Below are 6,168 nucleotides of genomic sequence, written 5' to 3'. Positions count from 1 at the left end.
ACATGTGTAACTGGGTTCATGTCTTGGCGACTATGTCTGCAGTGTGTTTGTATAGCTGACGTCATTGTGTTACACCGTGTATGATTCTATAGAAAGCTAAGATTTAGTTGACATTGGGCTTTGTTGACGTTAACATGGATATTGCTATAATTTGCGCGGGAATGTACTCCAATTATGTTTGCCACGCATGTCCCCGTCCAGTTTTAACCTTCTACGGTGTGGAGCCATAGGATCTGCCGCCGTATAGTATATTTGCACGTCAGCCAGTAGTTGTGTCCGTCCACTGCAAAACTTGTAAAATAGCTGCCTGTATCATCCATTTAAGGTGGTGAGAATGTTTTTGAAAGGAAAAAGTGATCGGCTTGTTCAATGTAAAAATAGTCAAAGGTCAAAAACTTAGAAATAACTATTAAAATGCTTTAATACGTTGAACATGTATTCAAATTATGCCCGTATTCACACATTTTCAAATTTGCATGACATTTGTACATGTAATTTTTTTATTTTTGTACTTTTTAAACAGATTATCTGAAATAAAGTCTTATTCAAGTGGAGTTTCTAGAGAGAAATTAATGTTACTAACATTTACATCGGTAAGTTTCTCAGCCAATTTCCTCATTTTCGAGCCAAACGTCTTCTTCTGTGACAATCTCTGTCAAAACATTTCAAAGTTGGTTTAATTGTGGAGGATGACTTTGTCCTGATTTGTTTGAAACTGATTTGCTATTCGCATGTTTGAATTTTTGAGTTCATCTCCTTTCCATCAAACCATCAAAACATTTCCTTTCCTGGTGACGCCAGTCTGGTAACTTGTCAACTACGTTTGTAAATGGGAAGTGATGCATGCATTGAGAATAGTTCGTAAAATATTTTGTAATTTTATTTATTCAAAGTTTCTTCAATTGTTGTTATCTTTTTCAATATCTTTTCGACAAGCTATTATATTTGTCTCCATATTTTAATTTGGATTCTAAATAGTCAAGGTATATTATTACGTAATTAATAACAAGGGATATATGCATAAAACTGCAAAGGGACTGCAGACTACATAACTTTTGCATATCCTAAGGGGAGGGGTCGTCCCGTCTGCGGTTGTGCGTATGGGACTAGTAAATTAGACCGGCAGACGAACACACTCGCCATACACAAGAGCAATTCAGCGTCATTTGATGAATGTCTAGGGACACCTCACAGTTTTCTACACCATGTTATTTTAACTTGTTCCTAAAGGGATACAGTTGTGGGAACTGCGCTCAAAGGTCGTACGGGACCCATACGACCAATGTAAACACTGTATCCAAGGTACGATGGTAATTGATCTTGATGAAAGTTTAATAATGTCTCTGTCATATAATCTACATCGTATAATTTACATGTAAATGCTGCGTTATGATGAGGTGAATCTAGATATCGTGCACGAAATATATTGTTTGTAAACAAGAAACTCGCACACGCGCAAACGGTTTCCCTTTAACATCATTAAGCTTAAAACCCGCAGCAAATTAAATGACATTTAAAAGGAAGATGCTCAGTTTCCATCGAGTAAATTAAGAGTTCCAGTGTTATACAGATGATATATACCGTTCTTGGTAACATGGTGGGCATGCGCATTAGTAACCTCACAGAAGTAACATATGTCCTCTTACGTCGCTACACAAACCACTGAATATCCTCCACTTAAACATTTGAGAAACTTTTTATGAGATATTTTGATGCCAACAAATTACAGATACATGCAGCTCAAGGGCATTTAAATTGGTTAGCTGCCGACTTTGCACACAGGGCAGGCGCAGTGTACATATTGAGCGTGATATTTACCTTTAATTATTTTATGCGGTCAGTTAAGTGGAGATAATTCGTAACTAAAATCGGACACTGTTGGGTCCCATAATTTAAAATAAAATTAAACAACAACCCACGCATATAAATTAATTTCACATTGCGACATATTGTAAGTTTAGTTTATCAAAAACTCTAAACGTTTTGCTGACCATATATACTGTAGTCAGCCAACCCAAATTACGTACTCACGTTAAGCGAAAAACTATGTATGTACTGGTTTTCTGTTTTATTTGGTTGAATACTACACCGACAGTACAGGTTATATGTCAATGGTTGTCACCACAACATATACATGTAACAAACTTGAGACTGTCAGTCACTAGCTTTGTTACAAGAAACACAGGTAGAATCATAAGGTAAGTGACCGCTTCGGTTGAAACCGCTCCGCATTTTGCAGACAAAATAGTTCTGGTGGACATAGAGACATTCGACTTTTCAAAACAATGAATAGATCAGAGAGACTGTGTAAATGGCGATGAAGCACAACAAACACTTGCAAAATTTGCATGAAAATATATAGCCTAATCTTTAGACGAAGTATTTTTTTCCTTTTGGCCAAACATTTTCGAAGGCAAAAATACTTGGTCTAGATTAGGCTAGAAAATATAGACAACCAAAGCAAATGTATCGCCTTGCTGCTGGTTTTTCCAACATGTCAGCGATGCTAGTGATGGTTAACCAGTAGCGATGAATAAGTGTCATTCACCATTCCATACAATATTTTAAGGGAAACAAGCGGTGTCTAGAGGAACATTGGATATAGCTGAGATTTTTGTTGTAATGACAACAACGGACTGAATTAGCGCATTTTCTATGGCAACAAAGGGGATAATTTCTATGCTTTTTAAACTTCGTTGAGTATCATCAGAATATTGCTCAATGTGTTTGCATCTCGAAATGAATATTTTCGTATTTTCATGCTTTGCTAACTCTAGTTATACAGTGGCAAATTCGCCAAAACATTTACTTACCTCTGAAATTCTAGATTGCCAGCATTGTGTGCGTACAAAGTCTTAGGAGAGTAGAATTTTCTAGTTTCAAAAAAGCATAATTGGGAGACCTGAATTTGTTCACTCTGCCTGTCAAATGAAAGTGAGTCCAAACAAGGTGTACATTAGCGTAAAAGTCACAGAGTTTGAGATACAATATTATATTTTGAGATTTTGAGCGCTTACAGGCAAGCCTTGCCACTTCGATGCCTGGTATGCATGTTTTTTTACACACACTAAACGTTTTCATATCATTAACAGGAAGGAACCTAATGACTGGATTGTTTGTAATAGTGTGCCTGACTTTAATTTGGATGTGTGTGAGTCAATAGCCATCTGGTCGTAAAGACATTAATTTGCACCCCAGACTGGTGATAGTAATCTGTCTCAAGGCTTACATGTCAGATATATTTCGGTGTCGGTTTTCTGTTGTTTATCCTGTACAAACAATCCAGTCATTTGTTTATTTGTTTGTTTATTTATTTGTTTGTTTGTTGTTTGTTTGTTTGTTTGTTGATACGTATTTCCGATGGTTAGCGTTAGGGTTAGGCTTAAGTTAGGGTTAGGGTTAGGGTTAGGGTTAGGCTTAAGTTAGGGTTAGGGTTAGGGTTAGGCTTATTCACTCCCTCTATATATTGAGACATATATATAGAGGGAGTGAATAAGCCTAACCCTAACCCTAACTTAAGCCTAACCCTAACCCTAACCCTAACCCTAACCCTAACTTAAGCCTAACCCTAACCCTAACCATCGGAAATACGTATCAACAAACAAACAAATAAATAAATAAACAAACAAATAAACAAATAAACTGCTCTTTATTGACAAATATTAACAAAACAGCTTTTCGCTGTTATTTTATTAAAAATAACAAATAAACAAACACAAACATACACACAAACAAACAGACACAAATAAACAACAAGCCCGTGTACCCTGTGGTTTTACAAGCAGTTCAAAGTAAAGTTTGTTCATTTTACACATCACTCTATTATTTTTGAAGTCATGAACTTTATTGATATTCAACTACAAAGAACACTGTCCTCTGAGTCTAAATTTGCAGTAATGTCGTTCTTTTACCACCTCTCCGTGAATTTGAACTGCTTGTAAAACTTGGCAACCAGTCTCTGTGTGTGTCACCATTGAAACTGATAGCTGCTGTAAAGATATAAACATACTACATAGTAAATTAGTTTACAGACATCTTGCTGCGTCACCTGCTGTTTTAGTCTGTCTGATGTTGGCGCAAAGTTGTAAAAGTTGACCACTAAAAGGGTAAATTCGCGAGCAAACTGACAAACCTAATTAGGTAGTGTATCAATATCCAGCTGTATCTCATCGTCAAAATCATTGGTAAATGTACTGTAATGATATGAAAACGTTTAGTGTGTGTAAAAATACATGCATACCAGGCATCGAAGTGGCAAGGCATGCCTGTAAGCGCTGTATGTTCGTACACTTTGTGACTACACACTTTACATCCAATACAACGTGTTAATGTTAGATGAGATGGTGTCATTCACTATAACATGGGCGTAGATGAACACCTAGGACAGTAATAACTTCAAATCTCAAAAGTTTTCACCCGGTTGCACGATGAAGGACCTTTTTGTTGAGGCGCAAGAAGAAATTGACGGTCTTTTCCCGTCCATAATAACTGAACCCGCCCAGGATCAGGAACAAGTCGAGCCGCGTACTCTTGAAGAGCGCCCTCTACAAGACTAGGGTTGAAACCTGCGTATTCCCAGCAAGTGCGGCACCCTTGGCCAATATTTAGGCGCTTCCCACATGAAACAATAACACTTCCTTCGCCTTTCCACAGGTGCCTTTCTTCCTCTAAACAAATCTCTGATATGAATTCTCTCTCCTTCAGGTACTCTCTCGCTTTGTTGGAACATGGACTGTTTCTCTAGGGTCTATGGTTGGAAACACGTCATGAGATAGTACGCTGTAAAAGGAATGCAAGCTCGGTGTAATAATCGCCTAAGGTGACAAGCGTAAAGACTTGCCCCAGGGTCTTTGGTAATCTTTAGTACCAACTAATAAAGGGGATTAGGGTGGGCAATCAACCGATATGGACTGTTTTCTTTGCAATGGTATACGAAGATAATGAATAGGGTTGCTGCTTGAGTGAATTTAAAGAGCTTTGTCTTCACTGTTTCTTTATTACACTTTCTGAAGATAGTGCTCTTCATTATGATATATGAATACCTTATTTTTTAGGTCCTTTTGTTAACTAAAATAAGTGAAGCAATTTTATGGAGTCTGGGTTACGAGTTTCAGTTTGGTCAAGTGTTTCAGAGTCCAGTCACTAACAGTCAAATTCAAGGACTTTCAAGGACATTTGTAGCTATTTTCAAGGACTTTTTTTTTGAGATCCAACATGCCATTTTCCAGATATCAATTTCAATATCATCGTGCCAATCATTTTTTTTTATATCATGACCTATCATATCACAATTTTCGAAAATCAAGGCTGGCTTATTAATTTTCCAAGATTTTCCAGGTTTCATTATCAAGGATTTGTCAATAACTTTCCTGAACGATCTAGTATTCAAGGACTTTGGAGGGGCGTACACACCAAGGTGCTATGCACTACGGTGCTCTTTCACCCCAAAATTTTTGGGAGTGATGCTACTGTTTTAAATGGCAAAAGGCGGATTGAGAGGTGAAAGGGTTGAAGTGATCAAAATCAGAAAATGAAACTTTAGGAGAATAATGGCTGTTCTGACATCTCCATTCAGGCCAAATTGTTTAAAGATGTCATTTGCATAAAAAAAAAAGAATTAAAAAAATTCCAGGAACCAACAAAGATACAGGAATGTGACAGGTGCAGCCAACGGAGCTATTCATCGAAAAAGCTATTCCAGGAGCAATTTTTGAGGGCAGGGGAAATTTTAATTTTGCTAGGGCAGGGGACATGTTTTTAGGTGGTAGGGGAGCAAATGTTAGGTTTTTTTGTAGGGCAGGGCGGATATCGGTTGGTTGTCCTGGGGACAGGGCTCGGCGAAAAACTTCTTGAGGGGAATTGTTTCCAGGGCAGGGGAAATTGGCAAGTTTTATTTCGCCACAGGGCGAGGGAACTTCCAAAATTCACAGTGGGGAGGGGAAACAGGCAAAATAAGTGGGGAGTGGGTAAAAATGAAGTTTGAGTGTGGGAGGGTAAGTTGAAAAATTTTCGGTGGGAGGGCAAATTATGAACAGCTAATTAATTACCCTCTTGATTTAAAATTAGTCAGTTCACATTACTTGTCATGCACAATATATCTTATCATAGTAAGGACCTTTTTTAAAGTGCATTGTTCGTTGGCTGCACCTGATGTGACAAACTATTTCA

Source organism: Ptychodera flava, chromosome 19 (assembly GCF_041260155.1).
Source record: "Ptychodera flava strain L36383 chromosome 19, AS_Pfla_20210202, whole genome shotgun sequence".
Classification (NCBI taxonomy): Eukaryota; Metazoa; Hemichordata; class Enteropneusta; family Ptychoderidae; genus Ptychodera; species Ptychodera flava.
This window is presented reverse-complemented; position numbering follows the sequence as displayed.